The sequence below is a fragment of the Rattus norvegicus genome, chromosome 3, assembly GCF_021556685.1.
Source record: "Rattus norvegicus strain SHRSP/BbbUtx chromosome 3, alternate assembly SHRSP_T2T, whole genome shotgun sequence".
Taxonomy (NCBI): Eukaryota; Metazoa; Chordata; class Mammalia; order Rodentia; family Muridae; genus Rattus; species Rattus norvegicus.
Window position 1 is genome coordinate 92,017,934 of NC_141536.1, and position 25,925 is coordinate 92,043,858.

At 39.4% G+C, this 25,925-nt stretch overlaps 1 pseudogene across 1 annotated transcript in view; it reads left to right on the forward strand.

Moving 5' to 3' along the window:
* Dcdc1-ps1 (doublecortin domain containing 1, pseudogene 1) overlaps positions 1 to 25,925 on the forward strand; it is a 411,937-nt pseudogene that overhangs the window by 194,963 nt on the left and 191,049 nt on the right. Inside the window, 3 exon segments of the transcript NR_175340.2 lie at positions 3,180 to 3,336; positions 18,479 to 18,604; positions 19,996 to 20,091. The product of NR_175340.2 is annotated as a doublecortin domain containing 1, pseudogene 1 (transcript).

Sequence of the window (25,925 nt, forward strand, 5' to 3'; positions counted from 1 at the left end):
ATTTATTTATATTTTTATATGTGCTCATTTTTCAGGTATTTGAAAATGTTAAAGATGCTGGAGAGATCTCTGTTTACATCTGTCAGAGAGATTTAGACTCTGATAGCCCAACTCAAAGTGATGATACAATGCAGAGTGAGAAACAGTCTATGTGAGTAAGAGCATGCCCCGTTCAACTTAGAGTCAATGCTAACACATCTTCAGGCAGTTTATAAAGCACAGTCATCTGTTGTCCTGCAAGGTGAGGTTCAGTTGGGTGGACCATAATCTAACCCCATCTCAACCATCACTATGTTTGTATTTACAAATATTTCTATACTGAAAACTGGTTTGGAAAATCAAAGACTGTTCTCCACTTATTCATTCATTTATTCACACTTTTCAAAAAAGTGCCGTAATATTTGGTGGAGGGCATACTCTGGGAATAGTATTTCTAAGCCAGGCACCCTGAGTGACTGAGACGTACAGCATTGGTCCTCTAATAGGCTCACCTTGAGCAAATCCCACTGGGTTATCTTGGGCACTCTTACCTTTGCCTATTTTCCAGACAGTTGGGATCCTTTTTTTTCCAGGCAGAACCAACATGTTCAGGGTCTTTATTTTGGGCTTTTGTCTTGCATAAAAGGACACGGAACACCCCATTGTTTACAAATTGGGGTTATGCGCCCGAGTGCACACCAGTGTCTTGGTCTCTGTTGCTTCCTCTTTGTTCAGAGGCTCGCTCTTTTCTCTACACAGTCCAGCACCCCCAGACCTACCTCGCTCTGGATACACTCATAACCTGGTTTGTAGAGCCAATCACGAAAGCTGTATTTCAGTTTGGTGGCACTCTCTGGATCATTGCTGAACACAGAGAAACAGGAAAATGTTACTTTAATTTATTAGAAAAAGATCCCCAGTCTTAGCTCTTTCTTTTTAATTATCACAGCCACGATTATACAAACCACCGTGGTATCAAAGGCCAAGAATCTTGTTTCCTGACCTTTCACCACTATTTTACATTTTAGTACATAATGAAACTTGACGTACCTTATACAGAAAACTGTTACTGCATGGAAACTGTGTGTTGGCCGATAACTCACTGAGATTGTGCTTTGCCTCAGTCTGCGAGCAAGTGGGGGTGTGGCTTGCAGAAATTTAACTAGGGGCACCACACAACTGTGTTGGAGAGCATCCTCCTGATCTGCCGTCTGCCCCCTTGTGTGGACACTTGTCTCAATTACTATTCTAAGAGGTTTCCTACTCTACTCAGATACCAGAGAAAATTCTTATCCTGTAAAGGCCCAGTGATGATAGCTTTAAAGATGGATGGATAAAGATTATCACAGTTTTTTGGTTTCCTCAGCCCAGCACTAACCAGGGATCTACAGATGTAGAGGCTCTTAACTCCTGTAGACTGTTGAATCCCTGAACACCTAAAAGTACAACCTGTCACCAAGTTAGGAGACAGAGATTGTGAGGATACCTGTGAGGGTGGATTTGATCTATATCCTATGCACAGTCCTGGCCTTTGTATGCACCCATGCCCCAAAACCAGGCTTTAAACCTTTCATGGCTTTCTTCCTTACCAAAAAGTGATATCTCGAAAGCAAAAGCCTTGTGATTAAAAAAGATGACGGGCACCACGTGTCTTCTGAAGTGAAAGCTAAGCAAGTAAACTAAGCCCAAGAGTCTAGGGCACAGGGAGCTAAATACGGGGCTCTGGAAATACAACAGGAAGTACATCTGAACTACTTATGAGGAAAAGAAAGCCATGCAGCCTCGTGCTTTCACCTCCTGAGTAACCTAAGAGGACAGATGCTGTCATCCTAACCTGGCTCTGTCGGGTAAGGAATATTAACTTATAAAATAAAAGGGAATAGTCCATCATTCCAGCCCTTTGGCATTCTAAGTAAAAGTTTGGCTCACACGGGTCTGATTGACACCAGCGTTACCATCATTTACCTTCAACTGGGGCAGGCGGGGCTTAGCTCTGAGGTGCAAGTGTTGACCTAAAGAGTATCGCACTATTGCACTTCGTCAAGGCTTTATGGCCAATGAAGTGAGACACCCAAAATGTTTATGGGCCTTGAAATGTCTTTTGTTCCAAGCCACAGCATTCAGCACTCTTGAGTGTGCCTTCGGCAGAAATTAATGAGAGAGAGAGAGAGAGAGAGAGAGAGAGAGAGAGAGAGAGAGAGAGAGAGAGAGATCTAAAAGACTACAATTCTGCAGAGACCGAAGAGTGATAAGAAATCAAGAAAGTACAAGAACTGACAAAGGAGAGAAGAAAAGAAGGCCTGTGACAGAAGGCTGGGGGAGGGGTCCGGTGATGGATAGTGTGAGGTGCTGGGCCCGGGCGGGAAAGCCGAACAAAGGTGACAGATGATAATGAAAGATGTCTTTTTAAAGTACCTCTCATGCCACAGTTCCACTGGATTTACTTTACATTTGAAATGTGTTTTAAATATGAACCCTCTTTATAGCTTAGTCTCTGGCTGCAAGGAGCAGGGCACCGACGTTATTATTTAAAATGGAGAGTGGCTTCACCTCATATTCTCACTCCAGTTAAGTCTTACAACTCCCAGGCATCGGTTCCTGAAATTACTCTCAAGGTTTGCAGGGCTTGCAATGAAAATACTCAGAAAAGCTCTAAAAGTGCCTGCAGAGCCCGAGAGGCATGCCGATTTTGCAATCCTGTAAGTAGGAAATTGTTCTTACCCCACCGCTCCCCCCGCCCCCCATCCTCCCAGGTACCTGAAGCTGGTTGGGGATGGAGAGCTAGCCCTACCTATTGTAACAGCAAAACTTGAATCTGGCCTGGAAAGGCCTAACAAACCGTGCAGCGCAGACATGACAAACATAGCCCTCATCAAAGACGATTGTTACCGGGTGTGGAAGCTAAATGCTCTTTCTGTGAGACTGTCACATCTGTTTTCAGGCTCTGTGCCAAAGGGTCAGGGCTCAATCACAAGCCTGTGGCACCCCCTGCTGGTTAAAAGCCCACGCTCATTTTGTTACTTCACACTGAACTAAACATTGCCGTCATTTCACACTTCTTTTAGCATTCTATATGAATTTAATTATCATTTGTTTGGACTCCATTTGTTACAGAGCAGAGACAGTTTGTTATAGATGTTCATGTAGCTTATGTCTTCCTCCTCATCCCCTTCACCTGCCCTCCACCAACTCCGTCTCAGAATCCACCAGCAGCTTCAAGCTTCCTCCATCAGTTCACGAGGCCTCCATTTTTCTTCAGCCCGGATTTTCGATCAGCATGGTCAAGAGATTAAGAGTCCACTGCAGCTGAAGAATGGGCAAAAAATAAAATGGGCTCTCTTATGGGAAAGCATACAGGTAGGAGCAAGGTGCTTATCCCGTCTGTCTTCAGTCTTACCGGTAGAGGTTTAGCACTAATTTAGCAGAACTGAGAAGCTGAGTTAGACCCCTTTACGAATTAAGAAAAAAAATTTTTTGAATTCCAGTAAAATATAAGGAACATTTCTTTTATAAGGCAGCATTGTTTATGGAAGGAGTATGACTCTGACTCTCTCTCTCTCTCTCTCTCTCTCTCTCTCTCTCTCTCTCTCTCTCTCTCTCTCTCTCCCCTGACTTTCTGTCTTAAAGCCTTGTCATACTTCTTGAGGTCTGCCTGTCAGCACAGCAAGAGGGATTTGTTCATGTCTGAGTAGTCACCTTAATGATAGCAGATGGAAACACCACGGGGGGCCCAAGCCCATCACACTGTCGCTGCCACACACTGCCCTGACCTGCTTCCTCTCCCCTATTTTTTTTTTGGGGTCCCTTTTTAAAGGAGAAATGGATGGTAATTGAAAAGGATCTTAAGCAAGATTTATGAAGCTGTAGACAACATGATTCCCCAGTATTTCTCTCTGTTTTCACAAATAAAGTCTTAACTTCCTAAGCACCACTGACAGGACAGCCTGGGATAGATTGGTAAAGCTGGAGAACCCTCTCCTATCGAAGCTGTGCTCCTCACAGGGCCGAACGTTATCTCACAATAATTACTGGCTATTTGCCGAGCATCGTGTAAATTTTTTTGTGGATTGGTAAATTCCTGCGTAAATGTATCCCGAAGAAAGAAAGAAAGAAAGAAAGAAAGAAAGAAAAGGGTTACTGCATTAGGTACTGATGGGCTGCGCTCTTGTGTTGAAAAATCTGCATATTTTGACAGGTTATACCCAGATGAACTCTGAAACTGTCAGGAAACTTAGACACACTCTTTTGGTTCTGTTTTTTGTTTGTTTTTTTTTTTAATTTTCTTAGCTCATTGTTTAGATGTAGAACAAAATTGTGTTGTGTGTAAGGTGTAATTGATCTTAAATTAACATAATAAAACACTAGAAATGAACCTAAATATCGGCAAGAGAGGAACTGATTAGATCTGGATTTGGTATTTTTCAAATTTTCTAACCTCCAATAACGGTCCCCTTAGAAATTTGTGAAGGTGTCAGGGGCAGAGGGCCATGCCACAAATGTTGTTTTGTTTATCCCAGTAGAATAAAATGAAGACACGTTTGGATTTCTTATGCTGTATAATTTGTAGAATTAGCATGTGCATAAGGGATGCTAACTTTTACACAGTAGGCAAATTTTAAGTCAGTCTAAGTTACACTGGGAGCAGAATTGTTTTCACTACAATGTAAACGGTGATGGGTTTATAATAGTAAGAATTTTGGCATAATTTAGCAAGCCCTTCTGATGGCAGAGAATGGCTCTAATCAAGTATGCCTCGTTATTTCCTCTTAATGTCACTGGCGAAGTGAAAGCGATGATTGGCCCCGTGCTTTATTATAGTTTACACAATCCACGATTTTAAAAAGATTCATAATGTATTCTTGAATAATCATATCTGTGAAATTAATAGTAAGTTGCTAGTAATCTGGAATCTTCTAGAATTAGCTGGTAGTTGTGTCTTGAGAAAGGTATATTTGAGAATGGTTCGAAGATTTGTTTGTGACTAGTTTTTATCTTAATAGGATGGTGTTATTTTTCTCTAATTTTGAAAATACAACACTAATGAAATACAGAGCATAAGATGCCAGCATCCTGCCACCAGTTGAACTTTTAAAATGGGAATTTTAAAAACTGTGTGGTACCAACTTCAAAATACACTGAGAAAATGTACACTATTTACCTAGTGTTTATTCTCGGGGAGGATTTTGGTGTATATAACTTATTTTGACATAGGAGGTCACGCTCATCTGTCAAAATCAATATTTCCTTCCAATTTTGCGTACTTTGAAAAATTTCAAATATATGACAAGTTGGAAGAATGTTGTAACAAACATTTTTCACGTTCTTCATTTCCATTCAGCCATCTAATGAGCTTTCCTATTTGTTTATCTCTCCTGAAAGTAATTGCAGTCAATTATTAAAATTTTACTCCTTAAGTGCTTCTGGCAGATTGAAGAACGAGACCTTCTGTGTAACCACACTGTATGCCTAACAGTCCATAATGACACGTTATCATCTGACACCCCCTCGGCAGTCAGCTACCCACAGGTGCTTCGCAGCTCACCGTAACCCAGAGGCTAGGTAGATTGTCTCCATGGTGGCGTTCGCTCCACTTCAGCATCTCCTTTTAAGCTAAAATCTTCCCTTCACCTTTATTCTGCCTCTCTCATGCTTTTTCAAGTATTTGAGTGCTTTTCTCACAGCGTGTTCCACAGCCCGGACCTGTCTGTCTAATCATGATTAAATACAGCTTAAATACTATTGGCAATAATATCTCATGGGAGACAATGTGGTTCCCATCGTATAGTCAAACCCTAAATATTTGCTATCAATCTAGAGAAAAAACAGCTCATAGAAGACCATACTTTTTATTTAAGAGTTTGATATATGATTTTAATTCTCGGATTCACTTAAAGCAGCAGTACGCTTTGTAATAGTTATGTAAATCGAATTAGGGCAACACTCACTTAATTACATTTAGTGATCTTATAAAATATAGTTGTTTGTACTTAGTATTACGGGTTTATTTCATGACTAGTTCCAGATGTCACTACACTGAACTAGTTACACGGGGGGAAAGAATTAGATGAACACTTGTTCTCAGCTACAGTCTTTCACGTTTGCATGGTTTTGGATGTGCAATTCTTTTTTAACTGTATACGTTGCAACCACCGTTATAAACCAGCTAAATAAATTAAAGTGTGCATTCACGTGTCACTAGAGGAGTTCAGGAATAAAAGGTTTATTAGATATCAGTATCAAGTACCTTATTGTTTATTTGTGCTCTAATTTCAATGTATATTATGCAGGTAGCTTAAATATTTTCCCCACTTTTTCAGATCTCTACTAAACCCCATTTTGGCTTTGACCTGTGATGGAGCGACTGCCTTTGCCAGAGATGATATTAGTGCTTTATATAAGGCCCTCCTGGATCCTGACGCTGCTCCGCTCTTTGGATGTGACAGGTAAATTAATGTATATTTAATTAAAGTAACTCGTCACCTAATTCAGGATTTCCCACAGTGAGAGATCTGAAACACTGAAAATTTCTCGAATTGCCTTAAGCAATGCTTGTAGTGTTGACTTACTTCATGGTCTAATGGGGTCAGGCCTAAACGACTTAGCCACGTCCCTTTGTTTCGAAAGGAATATTTGGGGACAAAGAACAGTTTCTGCTTTCAAGAAGCTACAATTCAGTTTTAAAAGCTGTTTTGTGGTTGTTTCCAAATGAATAACTTTAAGTTAATTCATCTCACTACAAAATAGTTTTTTTCTCTCTGCATCTTCATGTTTAAGTCCTGGCTTCAATGATGACAAAATGAAAAATGAGTGTAGTGTAGCAGGGGACCCATGAAGCAAGCAGTGGAGGGAAGTCAGGGGCTATTGGGAGGGTCTGGGAGTTTAGCACCATCTTGCTCATGACTGCCCAGGAACAAATGGATATCATTTTTTTATCTCTAAATAGTACAAACTGTCAACTATTCAGCATTGACTTATAAATTAAGAGTGTAATATTTTTATTTAGTTTTTGAACCATCAGTCTCTGTTAGGATTTACTACTCAGAGACAAACAACCCCCAAAAATGTTTTGTCCAAACTCACAATGCTGGCACATGGTGAGCCAGGATTCTGACTGGCATCACTGGTCTTCAGGACCTTCTGCTTTCCCATCAGGCATTGCGTGAGGATGGAAACATACTCTATGACTAGTTAAACTGTTACTACTGGGACTAAGGGACTTAGTTTTGTGATTCATTTAAATCATCTTAAATTTAAATTTAAATATGTAACTTGTAAGTAGCATATTGGTTGTCACCACATGCCACGTGTGCTAGGTTGGGTTAGGCAACCTTTCTGTATGATCTCATCTAGCTTTAGTACTGTATAATTTAGCAAATTATATGTCTTTAGTATACAACTAAAAGGATAGAGTAAAATGCATAACCAAAAATCCAAAAGCATTTTGATGAAGTTCACTCTTAGGGACAGCTCATCGCTAAATCAAACTGGTCTTTGGGTCCTAACCCTGCTTACTGCCTGTACTTTCTATGCAAGGTTTGAATATGCTTCTTCCTGCTCCCTTTTTCTCAGCAAAATGGAAAATATTTCATCTGAATTCTTTCCTAATGGGCATTTTCCCACATGTAGGAAGACTTAATTTGCATGCAGCAATCTTTCCCCATGCTATTAAGTTTGCTTTGAGCTGGCTCCTGAGATGGTTTAGGAGGTAAAGCACACAAGGCAAAAGCTTGGTTCACAAGTTCAACCCTCAGAACCTATTTAAAGGTGAGAGGAACGAACCAATTCTGTAAATTTGTCCCCTGACCTACATATAAACACTGTGGTATGACCTACATTTGACACCATGGTATGTCATGAATGTATGTGCATGTGCACACGGTAATAGAAATATTCTAATTTTTAGAAGAAAATTTGCATAGAGAGTTCCTTTATATTTCTGGCTAGAACTTTAGATTTTCAGTTCTTGCACTCCACTATTTTATCACTAAGCCACATACCCTACCCCTCATGTAGTCATTTTAAATTTTGCTTTGTTGGTAGTAAAAAATTTTATTGAGTTGATTGGGCCATTAAATATAACAGCATACAGCTGCTTTTATTTACTGCCAACTAAATATGTTAATTTGTTTGATTGTATATTTTATTTCTTTCTCTACTCTAAAATAGGTCATTTCAATCCTTAACAGTCATACCTTTTAGATTGTATTTATTTTGTGTATGAGTGTTTTTCCTGCATATGCCTGTTCACCATATGACTACAGTGCCTGTGGAGGTCAGCAGAGGGTGACAGATAGCCTGAAACTGGAGCTACAGCCAGTTGTCACTTGGCTATGGTTGCTGGAACTTGAACCAAGATCCTTTGGGAACGCTGCCCGTGTTCTCAATCACTTAGAAATATCTCTCTCCATTCATGTTCTTAGTTAATATTTTTCAGAATTTCTGTAGTAGAATTTCTATTATTACTCCCAGGACTAGTTTCTTTCTTAATTTTTTTTGAAAACTTTACACATGTACACGATCGAATATGATTACATCTACCATTTACCCCCCTCCCCCTTAAAACTCCCTCATCATTTCCCTCAACTTTGGGTTTCTTCCTTTCTTTTCTCCCTTCTTTCCCTTCTTCTCTTTCTTTCTTTGGATAGTCCATTTAAGTAGCATTAGAATTGCCTATTGTGCATGGGTGTGGGGCCATCCACTAAAGTATGGGAAATCTACCAATGGCCATACCCTCAATAATGAACGATTCTCCACTGTTAAGAGCTCCTTGTGAGGGGAAGACCTGGAGAACCTATCCATGCTGAGATTTTTGACTGGCTCGTTCTTGTGTAGATCTTGTGCCTGTAACTGCAGTTGCTGAGAGATCACGGCTGCCTTTGCCTTGTTGTGTCCTAGACAGCATTTAACAGCACTCTCCCCATCCTTTGGTTCTTACATTCTATACGTCTCTATTGCCATGATGTTGTCTGAGCATTGGTGGAAGGAGAATTAATATAGATGTCCTATGTTGGGCTGAGCACCGAGTCATTTATTCTTAGTCTTTTGACCATTTATATGTCTTCACTGACTGCTGTCTACTGCAAAAAAAGAAACCTTTCTGACTAGTGTTGAGAGATGCTCAGGTCTATGGTCATGAACATAAACATTTAAAAAGAAATTTGGTTGCATAGACGTTTAGCATAATTGCAACATCAGGTTTAACCCTAGGGCCTGTGACTTTCTCATCTACAGACTTTTGACTATTATTACAAGACTAGGTAGTATGACCTCAAGAAAAGAAGACCTGGAATCTAAACATAAAGCAGTTAGTTACTTTGTAACATTTGTGCCACTAACACACCAGTAGGCACTTCTTGCTTGGCTGTTGGCATTATAACATGGCAGGTTCAGTGCTGGCTCAAATTATTGATGTCTTTCCTCCATCATAAGACTATGGCATATTCTAACCCCATAAAGCTAATTAGCAAGGAGCAAGTTTCCTGGTCAGCTAGAGATTTATTTCTCTATGCCCTGCAATCAAAGAGTGTGGTCTTTAGCAAAGGGTCTTACTATGTACTTATAGTTGGTAGCTAAGGACAATGGCAATCACCTGTGTTGTTTTGGAGATTTCTGGGATTTCCATGATCAGTGATTTATAGGAAGGAATCGATGGTCTGACACTGAGATTTTTATTTAAGAAGCCCTGTCTTCTGGGAGTAACATTGACCACCCACACAGGTAATTCTTTTCCAAATCTTTTAGTTACAGTTTTATTGTGAAATTAGTTTTCTAACTGGTAGGTTTGTATACCTCATTCTCATACAACATTTGCTTTGAAAAACTCACCCACTACTCTTCTCTCCCCTTACTAATAATCTACTTTATCCCTGTGTGATCTTCCAACTCTGTATTCTCTCTTCCTTTTTTTCCCCATGTGTTCTACTGTCCTTACATTTATTTCTCTTTTTTAAAGTTGGATTGTGAGGTAGTAGGGTTGCACTGTCTTTCATATTCCCTTCCTTTGGGCTAGCCCCCCCCTTTACAAGTCTGGTTTCGCATACTCTCATAGCCCTCCATAATTAAGCCTTTCCTCCCCCAGTATTACACCTTGTTGTTTGCATTTGTACCTAAAACCTATTACTATCCCCTTGGTTAGTGTGTCTCTAGCTAAAAATATGCCCCTTTCTACTTAGTTGGCCTCCATGTGTGCTCCAAGGTAAGCATATAGGACGAAAGATGGTAAGCTAGGACTCACACGCTGTGTTCATCTTTCTGGGCCCGAGTGACCTCTCCTGGTATCATCTTCCCTTGTTCTCCCAAGTCATATTTCATTTCATCGTGTGTATGTGGACATTTTTCTTATCCATTCATCCTGTGATGGACATTTGGGTCGATTTCTTTTCCTAGCTATTATGAATAGAATAGTAATGAACGTGGCCATGGCAAGTGCCTCAGAGATAAGATATTAGATCCCAAGACTTGTTTCTACTGGACAGTATGCTGTACAGCAGTGCTTCTTAACCGATAGGTCATAACCCCTTTCAGGGTCACATATCAGAAACATCGCATATCAGATATTTATATTGTGATTCACAACATAGCAAAATTACAGCTATGAAATCGCAACAAAATAATGTTATGACTTGGGTCACCACAAAATGAAGAAATGCATTAAGAGCTCACAGCATTAGGAAGGGTGAGAAGCACTGCTGTGAAATACGCTCTAACACGCCCATGACGAGCCAGGTTGTTGCTTTAGGGTAAGTATTTTGTTACATTTAAGACATTTGTCTATACTAAAAGTGAAATCCATCCTCTTTAGGTTGCATTTTTATCGCGGATTCCTATTAATCTGTTAGGTTGTCTTGATAATTCTAAATTAACATGTTTAGTATAAGTATCAAAAGGTTCTTTATTTTTCATAGTTTAGTGTATTTGTATTTCATACTTGGCAAAGGTGATAGTCTCCACTACAGGCAATTCTTTATGATTATTTTTGCTTCCCACTAATAATTAATTAAATATTAATTTCCTATAGATCATAAGTAATTACAAGATAAAGTTTTTCCCACTTACAAATGCTAACATGCTTTATAAATCATTTGTATCACACCATTCCACTACTAGAGGATATTATCCACCAATAATGAAACTAGTAAAGAATATTACAGTTCAATTTTTTATTATAATAAAACTAATTATAGTATCTCATTGATCTTAGTTGGGAAATTTGTGAGGGACTCCCGATGAACGTTGACTGCACCGGTTATCTGATTGCTTTGTAAAAGTGGCCTTGGAGAGTCATTTCCTACAGAACAAGGTCAGACTGTTTGTGCTGTAACAGGGCATATTTTATATATTAGACACTCACGTAAATATTTGCCTTACAAACAGAAATAGTTTTATTTTGGGCATCAGTAACTTCTGTTTACTTGTTAATCATTTCAAATCTTACACAGCATACAGTATTCATATGTGGAAATATTCTGCTTGGATTGTGTCATATAAATTGAATTGTTTGTCATAATTTCTCATTCAGGAATAATTAATGAGTAGGGATTCTTTAAGAAAGCTTTTAAGGTGTCTATTACCTTGAGCCTTGTGGACAGGCCTGAGCACTTGAATTCAGTCCCATGGACTCACATCATGCAAGAAGAGAAATTCTAGCAAATTGTCCTATGACCTCCAAAAATATAAAGAAATAAATAATTTAATAAGATAGATGTGTGCTACCTCCTTGTACATTAGGATGTGCCTTACTTGCTGTACTGGTCTATGTGTCTGGTGCCTCTAATGGGGATGGAAACTTAGAAGAGCCAATTCATAGTAACACCCATATCTATTTATCAATTTCTTCTTAGAAATTCATTCTCCATAACTTTTATCAATTGGCCTATTGGAGAAACTAAAAGTATATCTGAAGGGAAACAATTCTCTAATGTTTCTTAGGTGAAAATCTTTTTTGTTATATTGTTCTTTATGTCAGTTATAACCTTTAGCTCTTGAGTAGAAAGAAAATATATGTTGAGTAGCATCCCTGTTGGCAAGCAGAACTTCCACCTCCTCAGTCTGAGCCTGTTATCCTTAAGGCACAGTGCAAGGGACACATTACCCAACCTTCTTAGTTTAATTTTCTCCCATCATGCACCGACACTCTATCATGTCAAAATGCTAACTGAAAAATCTTGCATTTCCCCCAGGAAGCACGTGACTTAAAATAGTGTAACTTTAAAAGTGGAAAATATGTTTCAAATCTCATCTGGCTTTTGATCAAACTTAGCAAATAGCATAGTGGCTGATTTTAAAGTCATCTGACATTGAGGTATAGCTGGCATAGGTCTCTTGCTGTTAGCATTCTTCGTTAGGGTTTTGCTTGGTATTATTTTCCTCTTTAAAATCAGTTTGCGCGTCTATTGCCTAACAAAGTTCCCACCACCCTCCCTCTCAATTTATATCTCCAGTCTTTCATCATCTTGGCCTGTCTGCACCTGACCCCTGGAATTAGTGAGCTTTGTGTCACCGTGAGCCTGTGCAGCGGATTGTGCTGTGCCTTGCCTGAACCATCTCTCTCTCGCTCATCCCCTGGCTCACATGGCTGTACTCCACTTTGCATTCTTTTACATTCACTCATCCCACATCCTCCAGAGAGAATCTTTGTTTTATGTTCTCAGTACTGCCCTCCCCATTTCCTATTCTGAAAACTCGTTGTAGATTTTGTGATTTGGTATAAGCATTTTCCTTGCTTGGCTTCTGGTTTTTGGATTGGGAATTCTTGGGACACAAACAGTATGTGTGGGTGCCAATACAGAATTCTGAGTGATATGAGTGCATGCACACATATGGAAATGCTGTGTGTGTGTGTGTGTGTGTGTGTGTGTGTGTGTGTGTGAAGTTTGAGATGAGGTCATAGGTAGCCCTAGTTGCTTGTACCCTCTGTGTGTTCCTGATATCACTTTGTTCATGTGCAGCTTTGGGAAAGCTTCTCATATCCTCTTGCACCCATGGTGGCCCTTTGCTTAGAACTCAATCTTGTTTTAGCTTTCTTTGTCACCATTCTCTGTCATCTCCACCTCCCTTGTGCCATGTCCTAGCCTGAAGTCTGGCACACAGTTGGCATTCATTGATCCTCTTGAAATCCTGCCCACAACTGCCTCAGGAATACTGTCTTGACTTCACCCTTTCCTTAAACTATCCATCATACTTTTGGTATGTGTAGTCCCGGAAACTGTACTTTGTGTTATTAATAGTGTAGCATTGACACTATTTAATTCACTATTACTATTGCTATCACATGTGTGTGTTGTGTGCACGTATGTGCATGTGCAGATACAGGTGTGCTTACCTTGCATGCATGTGTGGAGGCCTGGGGTCAACTTTGATTGTCTCCATGTACTATTTTTCACCTTATTTTTAAAGAAAAGGTCTTGCACTGAACCCACAGCTTGACAGTTTGGCTAGGTGGGTAGACCAGCAGGCAAATGGGATCTACATCTTTCTGCTTCTCAAATCTAGGTCTGGTTTCTTTGGGAGCAGGAAGGGTTCAGTGGCAGGCTCTACTAGAAATGTTGGGATCAGGAAGGTTTTAATTCAACAGGAAGCATTTGGTTGACTGTTCTTTTTGAGAAGACACTAGGAATACTTGATCAGAGGAAAGACCCAATTCAGTGTTAGGAAGATGACGCAGGAGGCCCTTGTCTTATCCTCCCTGTTAGATCCCAGATCCCTTAGGGACAGGTTCAGGTCTTCCATGTGTTTGCATCAATATTTGTATGCAGAGTTAGCTAGACTGAAGCAAGCCAATGAGTTAATTAACTTACTCAACAGAGACCAGCTCAAACTTAAATGGTAAAAAAAGATATCAAACATACCAGAGGAGTGGAGTCAGAGACAGCCTTTCTCTCATCTCTGTCTAAGTGCTACTTCATAAGATGACATATTCTCTAATGTGAAGAAGGGACAAAAATAGCCTGCAAGTATTCTTATTTGTTAATTGGAACTCATGACCTAGTGAAAATGAGAATGGTCATCTTAAATAATTGTTTTTGCACCATTTTATTGTTGAAAGAATACACTGATTTTTAATAAAACTCAACTAAAATAGTGAGTGAAAAAGCAAGACCTTGATGAACTGTCCAGTAAGAAGATGCTTCCGGAACAAACAGCCCCCACTTAGCTGTAAAACCTTTAAAATCCTTTCAGTAAAGTGTCTCCAATTACTTACAGAGAGGTGACCAGCACATTGCGAGTAGTAATTTAATAACCTGAAAAGGAGTGCTTTAAAGGCAAGTGCAGGCAGAGGTGACAGGCATCTACAGGACATTTTATTGTGGAATCTTGGTGCTCACTGAGGTAAAGACGACAGTAAGAGGATTACAACAGGGGTTGAGGTAAGGGAAAGAAAAGCCAATATTCCTGATGCATAGGTTTTTAAATTGGCTGGAGGTAGACATCTCATTGCCCAGCCCCTGACTGTTCTTTTAAATCTCTTATTGACAAGTAAAACCTTTCCTACAGAGAAGTATCTGGAACGTACAATCCCCATTTGCAATGTAGGCGACCACTGTAACCCCAACAATTATAGCCTGTTGCTCTTTTATCCATTTCAAAACCAGATTTGGAAGCCACTAAGAGTTGACAATTTGGCACACATGTCTTTCGACAACTCTCCCATTGTTGCTTACATTGGCAACATTTGTAAATTGGTTCAGTTTTAGAGCAATCAAATTATATGTTTCCATGCAATGGATGAGATTTAAACTTCATGGTAGTTAATAGGAAAAACAAATTTGTGCAAAAAAATATCTAGAGAAATGGCTGGTTATGGGAGAAAAACAGAGCAGAAAAACATGGACTCTGGTGCTTGGTACATCTTGAATTTTGCCATAATGGAAAAGAAACATTTTGTTTTTGGCCTTCTGGGGCCAGGTATTGCAGGGCCTTCATAACAATGTTCTTTACAAAAATATCAAGAAAATGATCACTTTTTAATTTTAGAGTCATAATATATTTGTTACAAGTTAATTGGTAAATTCAGATCTTATTGATACTTGCAGACTGCATCCATCTTGCGATTATTCTGTAATTAATCTTTGGACACAAGGAGTCTGGAAATAGAAAAACACTTGCTCCTAACATTGTATGTTAGACCAATTCCTCAGTTTCTTCCTTATTTTGAGACCAATAGTGGGAGCCACTTGGGGATTGCATACCTAGATCTTAAGTTGCCTTTCCAGGTTGGTTGTGTAGTTATGTCATTGGTAGTATTTCCTGCTCTATTACTTTTTCATTTCTTAATGGCAATGACTGAGGGGGAATTGATGATAGAAGGAAAGACATTTTTATAATATTTCTTACAGTGGTTCACATATAAAATTATTTAACCTAACACTGAAGTACATCATTAAAAGTGAAATTTTACACATAATCTCTAGGTAGTAAATACTTTGTTCAAGGGGAAGGTTGTGGTCTGCGAGTTTCTTCTTTCCTTATAGTCTATATCTTTGAGGACTTGCAAGAGAAATTGAGCATATATTGGAATCATGCTATCATTATTAATCATTAGAGAAAAAACAAGGTGTGTGAATTGGCTCAGCTTCTCTATGTCAGCAAAGTATATTCAGACACGGGAGAATATGACGATCCTTTAAAGGGAACCATGAATGTAGGCATCCAAATGAATGAACAAGAATTTCTTTCTCAATCAGAATAGCATTTTAAAGGGCTTTTCATTACCAGATAGGACATATGTACTTAGATATCAGACTCAGAACAAATACTTCTATCTACATGCACATAGGTACACACACACACACACACACACACACACACACACACACACACACACACACACAAAGTATATTACTTTGTCAATTGTTGGAAATTTTTTAATTCTACTTTTCACACATTTTACCTCTCTTTCCCCTTGCAAAATATTTGCTCTTGAGATAGGCAGTCAGGTTGGGACCTTGAGATGGCTCAGTGGTTAGAATCATTCATCTTGTGAGCCTCATGACAAAGCAAGGTCCCAAGAACACACATAAAAGTGGAAGGAGACAAACAATTCCACAGAGTTGCTCTCTGACCTCTACTTGTGCCCCACAGCATGTGTGCACACTTATCCTCAACACACACACACGCACACACACACTACTAAGATAAAATAAATTTTATAAAGAAATCAAGATTTTTCATAAACTTTTGGGCTCACTATGAATATGCACAGGAGGCAGTGCTGGGGGAAACACGCCATCTATATCTCCTAGGTTCATTCTTAGCTCACATAACTTGTGCTATTATTTTTCAAACTATATATGTAGGTTACCTCATTATTTTTGCCACCAAATTCTGAGAAATCAATTTCATTGGCTCTATTCTACAATGTTTTTCCCCCTTCTGTTTCCTGATGCCCTTGTCTCTTTGACTGTAGATGAAAAAACTGAAAATTAATCTCCTGTAATAAATGTTTCAAATGAAAAAATGAAAAAAGAAAAAGGCAGAGAGGGGACAATGAGTCAAGCAGACATGATCACAGGAGAAGTCTTAGGGGTGGTTGTCAGTTAAGAGTTGGCAGGATTCCTTCCTTCTTCTACATATTTTTAATAATATAAGTGAAGCTGCATTGGTGAGGGTCTGGCTGTGTCTGCCCTGTGCAGAATCACTTGGGAACTGTCCAGCAAAATATCTCTTGAAGAACAGCATGGTGTTAATACTGGGTGCCAGCCCAAGGCAGAGACAAAGGACCCCTTTGCTCTTCACCAATAAGCCAACTGTTAAAAGATTAAGCCATGTTGTGGAGATAACAAGAATTTAGGCGCTGGCAGCAGGTGCTGTACAAAGAAGCAGTTGGCAGCATGGGTCTTCTGTCTAATTCCAGTCAAAACAATCTCCTGCCAGATACATGGAGGAGTTTAGAGTATGATGGCAACTTGGAGTGAAGAGGTTGAGTGGGAGTGCTACTTTAAATACTGAATCCTGTGGAGGACGGCTTAGCAGAATATAGTTTATCATTGTTCAGAACCTGTGGGGAATCCCTGCTACAGGCCAGCCACTCCTGACTATCTGGGGGATACACTGTAGGTCAGATCTGCTTATGTGTGGAGAAGCTGCCACAAAAGGCATTTCAAAACTTTCATTTTCACACAAAGGAGTCCAACAACATTTTCCCCTCTTGAGAAAGATCTCTTTTTTTACGGAATAATCATTATAATGTACCCTTCTGTGATCACCTGGAGAACTTAAAACATTGCCTTATGAATTACTGTTTAATTTGTATATTTAAAGTCATCTGTTACTCAGTAAATATATAGCATTGTTGAACTTGTAGAATTAGCATCAGAAAGCAAGTTAAATGACTATTAAAGCGGTGTCATGTGTCATACTAAAAGTACACATTGGTATAGCTCTATGAGTCTATAGATAGTGCTCTTTAGAAGCTGTAATTACTTGAGAACAATGTTCCAATAACTTAGGAAGTAAATTTTATTAAGTGCGAAATAACAGAGTTTCTACAGGTGGCACAAGTGGATGGGGACTAAAGACCCGAGTCTAAGCAAGGCATACAAGAGGGTGCAAAATGGCTCCCACATATACAATGTGATCAACAATACAGGTTGTGCAATCTCATAATGACTCCAGGAGATATGGATGGCGTGTTCCACCATCAATGTCCACCTTTTACCAGTGATTCTTCAAGCTGAAAAGTCTCATTTAACATGTTTTTATTTTCAGGAGCGTATGTGGACTCCTGATCATTCCCCACTTCCTTTCATGTCTCCATTCTACAATCCATGATGTTGCCCTGGGGCATATCAGCCCTCCTAAAACTCCTGTGATCTAGACCCTAGTGAAAGCTTTCATGGCTGACTCTGTAGCCTTCCCTTGATGTTTTCCTCAATTTGGCCAAATTTAGTTTTTAAGTCTAGTAAAAAAAATCTAAAATACAAGAACTAAAATTGCCTTAGATTTGACGATGTTTTACTCTTTATTATCCATATCATATATATCCTTCAAGGGCCATGTCATATGTTACTCTTTCAAAATACCCTAGTTTTATTTTTATAACAAAAAGGAGCCCATTATTTTAGATGCCTCTAATTAAATTTAATTATTTGCATAATGTTCAACAAGAAATGTTGAGTGTGTGTGTGTGTGTGTGTGAGAGAGAGAGAGAGATAGAGAGAGAGAGAGAGAGAGAGAGAGAGAGAGAGAGAGAGAGAAGGTGTGGGGTGGGTAGGTGGGTGGAAACAGAAACAGGCACAGAGAGAAACTCTACTATATGCTTTTTTAAGGCATGAAAAGTATTTTATAATATCCCATGCCACATGGCCCAGGGTCTTTGCATATCAGTCCTGACAAACATATGACTTCAATTAAATGAGGTTGAGTACCGGTTTTTGAAGATACCTCTTCAGTCAGAAAATCTAATGTTTTGTCATTGCTTAGTCATTTTGAATAGGTTTGTTGAAGAGTGCTCATTTTTTAGACCACAAATTAAAAGTGTATCCCTCTCCTTGTGATACAGGTGGATCCCAATATCATTCTTTATGCTTCTGTTTCCATCAGAAATTACCGTTCCTTAAGGAGTGAAGTGAACAGCAGGAATCCAACAGTGTCCTGGCCTGCAGCCAGCATGTGGCTGATCACCAAGGTACGAAGAGCATCTGCTCTTGCCAAATGACTTCTCCCTGTTTGCTGCCATGATGTGTTGCTCCAGTACCCAGGGCCCTCTTGCAAAGAAGCATGCAAGTAAAAGCATGATAAATTGCTAATTATGAAGAAGGTTTTCTCTGCCTTTGGTATAACAAATGCAAAAGATTTATGTAGATCCCCAATGGAAAATTAAGTACACTCTTGGACATTCTCATTAGTTAACTTCTCAGAGTATACTTAAACCAAACACAGCTTGCATGGGTCTCTCAGACAGATCACTTCCATGACAGGTATCTTCCTCTTCATTGTTGATCTTTACCAGCTCAGCATCACTGGGTCTGATAGGTTAACACCATATTGTGACTTTTAATACAATCTTTCGAGGTTGGTTTTAAAAGAAAATTCTCAGTACAGAATGTGAATAGTTTATAGATCTATGGAGGAAATATTTAATTTTTCTTTATTGATTTATAATTGAACCTGACATACATGAAGAAATACAATTGCCTCATATCCTCTTACCATATTCTTGCAAATCTATACTTTATCTGGAAAGAAACGGCATATCTTATATTTTCCTTTTCCACTATTTGTAACAGGATGCTTTACTGCTTTCTAAACATCTGTGGTCATGTGAAACCATCCAATTAACTTTTCTGATGCTTAATCTGTGGTGGTAGGGAAGGACATTGAAACTATGTCTCAGATAAAGTCATGGATTGCCCTGGGTTATTCTATGATTCCCTGATACACAAAGAATCATAGAAATTGAGATAATAAAGTATGATCATATCTGGCAAGACATACCTAGTGTCTGTACCCAGCCCTAAGACTCTATTAACCATTAACTCTTTTTTTTACAATGTTGTCATTATTATCTTAGCATTTTATTCCTATTAGTGTTAGAATATACCTGAAAAGGCAACAGGAGGAGGAGGGATTTGTTAGTTCAAGACTTTTCAGGTCTCAGTCCATGGTCAGCTGGCTCCTTAGCATAAGACAACACAGAACATCATGGCTGTAGGACCTGGCAGGACAGCTGCACACCTTACTGCAGTCAGGAAAGAGAGTAAGAAAAATACGTGAAGGACCCTAGGGTCTTTCGCCAGCCTTAACCCCCACCCTCCTGAGTCAAGGCTAGGCTAGGTTCCAGCTTTCTGCCTCGGGTCAAAGGTAGGCCAAGTTCCATTCTCCACCTGGAGGAACATTCTTAAGTAGAAAATTCTTAGAATGTGCTGACTGATGCTTGCTAGCCAATAGATTTAAAGGTCAATATACTTAGCCAATGAGTTTGACCTGTCATCTGGTTGAGGTAGCCTTTGCCTCTAAAAAGTATAAAAACTGCTTGTAATAGCCAGTCGGGGTTACCTTCTAGTCATTTGCCTTGAGGGACTGACTGAGGGTTTGACACCGATGTCCTGGGAAGTAAACCTTATACTTTGGCATTGACCTGCATCTCGGAGTCTCACTTGGGGGTATCTTGAAGTAAGTACCACTGACTGAGGTTTGGGGTTTTACAAGACTAGGTACTCCTCTTCAAAGGCAATTCTCAGCTAACTTTCTCTACCCACATGGTATCTGTCAGTGTCACATTAAACTATGAATCAACCACTGGATTTATCCATGGATGGATCAGAACCTTTTGGTCCAGTCATTTTTCAGTGATTGTGTCCACACGTGGGGACCAGGCCTTACACATGAGCCCTTTGTCATTTCCTATCAAAACCATAGCACTTACACAGTTTAATAAGTCAAAGCTAGTAGCAAGAAGGGAAAGATTGTTGGTTTGTATGACTTCATAAATTAAGCTTTTCTTCTGTATTATGAAATAATAATACAGAATCAACTGTGTTGTTCACATGACTTGGTTCACGCGCGTGCGCACGTGTGTGTGTGTGTGTGTGTGTGTGTGTGTGTGAACATGCTGGGAGCCTCTTATTCCTAACACTACCAGTCTAATCACATACGGCATCCAGTGTTAGGACTTCTCATCCTAAATGAAATGGATTAAATGCTATGGAAAGTCCTTTTCTAAATCTCATCTTCTGGAATTTCATAGTAGTTATTTCTAGAACCTTACTATTTTAGTTGACTTGTACTATATAACATTTCCCTAAAGTAATTGAATAAAATGCTTGCCCAGAGTACAGCGTTCCTAGAATCCCTTGTGGTCTAGAGAAAGCTATTTGGGAACACTGAGACGCAGATTCTTTAACTATGAATGGAGTTAGTCATAGCTGCCTTGCAAAATTCCCCAGAGTAGAAATTAGAAATGAGGTGTGGTGTTTCAGCATAGCATCCAATTATAAAAATGCTCAGTAATAACTCTCTTTCCCTTTACAAACCTTTCCCTTTTCTGTACAAACACTTTTAATCATGCAAGGATTGTAAAAGCTTATTGTTACCCAAAACATCTAAAAGTATTTTTTTCTAAGTCACCACATCTTTCTCATTTATACAATAAACATCTGAAAAACAAAAGTTACACACACTAAAGAAAACAACAACAACAACAACAACAACAACAACAACAACAACAACAATGTACACAGAAACTCCCTCTTTCCCTCTTTAACAGCAAGTCCTTTTCTGTGATAAAATACAAAGTTTTGCATGCCATAAAGCCCTGTAGGTATGTATAAATATCTCAGTGGTTGTGGCTCATTTGAAAAATGAACTAATTCACTAAGTGGGAAAAACTATTAAGTAGCCATTTATATAATATTCTCAATTAATTTCCCTGGCAGAGAATCCTCACATTTTAGACAAGGAGGTCATGGACCCCAGTGCAGTTTTAACCTATGGTATCAAGACCCAGAGTAAAACTTTAAATTGACACGAAGGTCGAGGATTTGCTTCAATCCTCCCAGTTCACTGCACGTGTTTCTCTGTGCATACAGATTTCGAGTAAGCTCTGCAGTTATCACTCCAGCAAGTGACACGTGATGGACCCCAAGTCACTACACTGTGAAATATGCACAGAAAAGAAGGGCAAATGAAGATATCGAGGTCTGTTTTATTTTGCGCTCAACTGTGAAATGCCACCCTTGTAGGACAGAGGATCACTGCTTCTGAGCAGGGCTCATTGACGGCTAAGTTGTGGGTAGTATTTCACTTTGAGCCACTGTTAATATCCAGAGTTATCCAGGCATAATGACCTCACTATTTGTGACACATTGTTGAATTTTCTGGTTCTTTTAACTTATTTAGACTCTTTTTCCCCTTCCCTTTCATTGGAAGGCTGGGATGATCCTGAGCAGAGCGATAACTCAGGGCTGTCTGGCTTGGCTGTTGGTCATCCAGTGCGAGTCAAGACCACCCAGGGAACATCACTAGAAGGATAGAAATTCCTGCTATGGAAAAGGCAATACTTATGGGCAATCTGGCTTGAAACAACAGATACTGACTTTGCGAATCCTGAGCAGGTCTACTGAGAAGCTTTCTAGCTTGGATAGAACAATCAGGAGACATTTAAACATTGTTACCATTACTCTTTTAATCTTGGAGAACTTTGAAACTTTGTGCCACTTAGTTTTGAACTGTCCTAAAAAGAGAAATGTTGACTTCAAATGTAACTATGTGAGCTTTACTCCATAAGCACTAAGATTCATTGTGTTACAAACATTTTTATTGCAAATTAGAAAACTTAAAATAGTATGTTTGTTCTTAACCTTTTCTCCATATTTTTAGTATGGAACGCCAAACTGTGAGAAGAAAATTATGAATTTGGAACAATGGTTGACTTGGAACAGACCGCACACAACCTCTGTCTATTCTATTCTTCTCTTACAGAATATATGGCTATAGATTTTTTTAAAAATACATTTTTTTAAATTAAAAATAACACTAAGGCAGACCTGGCTGTCCTGGAACTCAATATGTAGACCAGGCTAGCCACAAATTCACAGAGAACTTCCTGCCTCTGCCTCCTGAGTGCTGGAAATAAAGATATGCAGCACCATTCTCAGCATTAATCACTTTTGATTTAACTTAATTATTGGCAAGGATAAGCCTGGTTGTATTTTAGTTCATAGAAAGTCATGGTTTCAGTTTTTTGGTTGAATAAGGATGCTCATGGCAATGAAACCAGAACCACAATACTTAAATCAGGGAGGTTGGCCCAGCTGGGAATACAGAATGGAAAATGAAACATGAAAAGCAGTCCGCCCAGCAAGTATGAAACTGCTGTGTGATGATAACGAACACAGTTTACAGGATCATGTTCTCCTGCATACACCCTAGCCACACAGCTTCCTCTCACAATAACCACGCGCTTCTGCACCAGACACCATTCCAAATCCTCAGTGTTGTATTGCTACATTTCAATCTCATGTCTGTCCAGTAGGGCAATCACCAGGGTTATTTGTATTGAAGTTCAGAGACAAACAACTTGTTTAAGATTAGACCTATGAACAACAATGCCAAGCAACCAGAGCTTCCAGGGACTAAGCCACTACCTAAAGACTATACATGGACTGACCCTGGACTCTGACCCCATAGGTAGCAATGAATATCCTAGTAAGAGCACCAGTGGAAGGGGAAGCCCTGGGTCCTGCTAAGACTGAACCCCCAGTGAACTAGTCTATGGGGGGAGGGCGGCAATGGGGGGGAGGGTTGGGAGGGGAACACCCATAAGGAAGGGGAGGGGGGAAGAGGATGTTTGCCCGGAAACCGGGAAAGGGAATAACACTCGAAATGTATATAAGAAATACTCAAGTTAATAAAAAAAAAAAAGAAAAAAGAAAACAAGTAAAAAAAAAAAAAGATTAGACCTATGAGATGGCCTCACAGAAGAACAAACTCAAGCAGTCAGTCTCTAACCTAAAAATGGACTCTCAGGACACTAAGCTGCTTGAAAGTCAAATTGAATGGTTGACAGCAAGTGTCTCAGAACACCTCAGTGCTTCAGGAGTGGGATAGGCATAGGAAAAAGAAATATGTTTTTAAAATCATAGTTTTATTATTAAGTTTCTGTAATTTGTGTCTTACTAGGAAAGATGCTTCTCTCTTTTAGCTTCTGCAGTTATGTCCATTACTACAACTAGGTTTGATTTATTTATTTAAGTTCTGTCTCTACATCCCCAGTGCCAGGAGTGTGAGTGCATGTCATAATGCCTGGATTTTATGTGGGTGCTAGCAATCAAGTCTGAGTCGTCTTGGTTGCAGTGGAAGCAGCTTACTGACTGATCCGTCTTCCCAGCTAAATGAAGGTAAATGCTTTGAAAATTCACAGAAGTGTACAATGTGCCTTAATCATATCATCTGCCCAGTCCTCCAATTCCACCTGCTTCTCTTCCCCAAAATATTTCCATTTTTAGCTAGTCTTATTTTTTTAAATAAGCCACCGAGCCTAATTAGCACTGTCTATGTGTTCATGACCATGGGTTAACCAGTAGAATGGACAATCTTCCAGAAACCACCCCTCAAAGAAAAGTGACTCTATTTCACATAGTCACCATCAGATGTCAATATCTCTTCAAGTGGGGCCTGTGGTCAGTCTTCATGCTGGAATTTGTAACTGTCTTGATCCTGTGCATGTAACCACAGATGCTGTTAGTTGACGTGTATAAACAGACATGGGTAACATGGGTAACAGGCATGTTATATCCAGATGGCAGTCTTTCCTTTCACGGTACTCCTCCCCATCCTCTGGCTTTTAAATTATTTCCATCTCTCCTTATACTATATTTTTGAGCATCAGTGGGCGGATGTTTATGTAGATAGCCCATCTGTGGCTGAACACGCACAGCTGGCTATTCTCAGCCCTGTGAACAGTTTATGAATCTCTGTATTAATCACTACCCACTACAAGAAGAAGCATCTCTCCCCAACATTGAGAACTGCACAAAGGATAAAAAAGATAAATATTTAGAAGGCAGTTTGACAGCGTGATTATTAGCAAAGCAACATTAAAGGATTTCCCCTAGGGCCCATGACATTCCTAGCCAAAGTTTTTACCATGTTCACAGCACCAAGTATGAATTCCCTCTAACAAAGCAGACCTCACATTAGCCAAGAGTGGTTGACTACTCGTAGAGTCCTACAGCTATTGCACCAGTGGGTACATCTGTCCTAGTTGGTCATATTTGTGCTGTTAATGATTACAGCATTAGGTAGACCATTGATATCTTTTCTCCCCAGAGGCCTACATAGCACCAATCCAGGAGGGAGATAGTTTCCTGGTCAAAGAAGATTGATTTCTCCATGGCGGCACACAAATCGAGTAGTGTTTCCCGAAGACATTCTTTTTAAGGGAACTGCATAGTAATCAGAATGGTCTATAATATGACAATAAAGTAAATCTTAATAAATATAACAGAATTCATATAAGATGTCTATTCTTCGCCCTGGTCATGATAAGTTCTGAAAGAAGAGCAGCAGCCATCCTTCTGACTGATCTGAGCTGATGCAGGTCTCCGTCCTTCTGCAGTCAGGACAGTCGGACAGTGGAGCAGCAGCTCGCCATTCTGAAAGCAGGAAAGGAGGGATGCCAGTTTTAAGAGTGCAGCGAATCTGGGGAGGTGGATCAGAATTCAAGACCATCTTCCAGGGCATAGTGAGTTTGAGGTCGGTCTAGGATATATGAACTCTTGTCACTGAAATAATATCTCTCCTTACAAGAAATGCTCTTACAACCTAGAAGAGAATGAAGAACAAGAGGGAGAGAAGGTGGGAGAATAGTAGAGTAGTTATGCATATGGAAGATTCTTATGCACAAGTGGACATCATTGGGCTTTGTACTAAGTGAACCTGGAAACCAGGTGTAGGGCAAGGAGACAAATCTATTTCAAGTTAGAGTCAGAATACCAGGACATTTGGAGAACTCAAATGTATGTGTATATATTTGATACTGATATATATCATATATATATATACCTACTGATAGATATATATATATACCTACTGATATATATATGTATATATATATCTACTGATATATATATATATATATATGTTCAAGATGTTTGGAGGTTACTTTATCTCTGGATGTGTGTGTGTGTGTGTGTGTGTATGTGGTGGGTGTGGGTGGGTGTGTGAGTGTGTGTGTGTGTGTGTTCTTTCAAATACCTCCTTACCCAAGCATCTAAAATACTTATATGACTTATATTTTGAGGCACTCAGATTTCATTATGAATAACAATAAATACCATGTGACAACCATTTCCAGAGACAAGATTTTTTTTCTTCCTCTCCTATGTAGTCTAATATGATTTTAACAAAGGCTCAGAATCAAAATGTAGCCTTTTGTAAGCTAAAAATAATAGAGTTGGCATTTAAAGTAGCAGCCTGACAACTCTCACAGACTGCTGTAAACACAT